At 41.2% G+C, this 1,526-nt stretch overlaps 1 pseudogene; it reads right to left on the bottom strand.

Annotated features, from left to right (window-relative positions):
- Positions 1–223: 223 nt before the first annotated feature.
- On the bottom strand, positions 224–859 carry LOC114199322 (cell division control protein 42 homolog pseudogene; annotated as a pseudogene).
- Positions 860–1,526: the final 667 nt, after the last annotated feature.

Raw genomic sequence — 1,526 nt, 5'->3', positions numbered from 1 at the left:
TTTTCTGAATATGTCTGTTAAATCCATTGTTCCAGGGTGTCATTCAAAGCTATTGTTTCTTTGTTGATTTTCTGTTTAGATGATCTGTCCATTGCTATAAGTAGGGTGTTGTTAAACTACTATTATTGTATTATTATTATTATTATTTTTTTTTAGTTTGATTTAATATTGCTTTTAGTACGATGCTGACTCCAGCTGTGCGGAAAGGGCTCTGGAGAGATGTTCATAGCAGCACACGCCTGCGGCTCTTCTTCGGTTCGGAAGGCTCCAGGGCAGCCAGTATTTCTTCGTCAAATACATTCTTTAGGCCTTTCTGTGTGAGTGCAGAACACTCCACATACTTGACTGCCTTCAGGTCACGGGCCAGCTTTTCAGCAGTCTCTGGAGTGATAGGCTTCTGTTTGTTCTTGGCAAGTTTCTCAATCGTAGAAGGGTCATCTCGGAGATCAATTTGGGTCCCAACAAGCAAAAAGGAGTCTTTGGACAATGGTGAGTTATTTCAGGCACCCACTTTTCCTTCACATTTTCAAATGAGGATGGAGAGACCACTGAAAAACAGACTAGAAATACATCTGTTTGTGGATAACTCAGCGGTCGTAATCTGTCATAATCCTCTTGCCCTGCAGTATCAAAAAGTCCAAGAGTATATGGCTCTCCACCAATCATAACTGTGACTGCATAGTTGTCAAAAACAGTTGGTACATACTCAGATGGAAATTTGTTTGTTGTGTAGGATATCAGAAGACATGTTTTACCAACGGCACCATCGCCCACAACAACACACTTAATTGTCTGCATTGCTGAAACAGTTTTGTATCCACTTTAAATATTTCAAATTCGATGATGATCTCAGCTTCTCCGCCGGGGCATTGGCCCTATTATTGTATTATTATCAATTAGTTTCTTTATGTTTGTTATTAAACTTTTCATTTATTTGGGTGCTCCTGTGTTGTGTGCATAAATATTTACAATTATTATATCTTCTTGTTGGACTGTTCCCTTTATGAGTATATAGAGTCCTTCTTTGTCTCTTGTTACAGTCTTTATTTTAAAGTCTATTTTGGGGGGCGCCTGGGTGGCTCAGTTGGTTAAGCGACTGCCTTCGGCTCAGGTCATGATCCTGGAGTTCCAGGATCGAGTCCCGCATCGGGCTCCCTGCTCAGCAGGGAGTCTGCTTCTCCCTCTACCCCTCTCTCCTCTCATGTGCGCTCTCTCTCTCTCATTTTCTCTCTTTCAAATAAATAAATAAAAAAAAACTTTAAAAAAAATAAAAAAAATAAAGTCTATTTTGGGGGCACCTGGGTGGCTCAGATTGTTAAGTGTCTGCCTTTGGCTCAGGTCATGATCTCCAGGTCCTGGGATCGAGCCCCATGTTGGGCTCTTAGCTCAGTAGGGCATCTGCTTCTCTCTCTCCCTTCCCTCTCCCCCTGTGCTCTCTCTGTCTCTGTCTCTCTCAAATGAATACATAAAATCTTAAAAAAAAGTCTATTTTGTCTGAAATGAGTGTTGCCATTCCAGCTTTCTTT

The sequence above is a fragment of the Eumetopias jubatus genome, unplaced genomic scaffold (assembly GCF_037043125.1).
Source record: "Eumetopias jubatus isolate StellerSeaLion01/CBP00866 unplaced genomic scaffold, mEumJub1_p1.0 scaffold_2, whole genome shotgun sequence".
NCBI classification, from domain to species: domain Eukaryota; kingdom Metazoa; phylum Chordata; class Mammalia; order Carnivora; family Otariidae; genus Eumetopias; species Eumetopias jubatus.
Note: the sequence above shows the minus strand (reverse complement) of the source record. Positions and strands in the feature narration are given on the sequence as shown.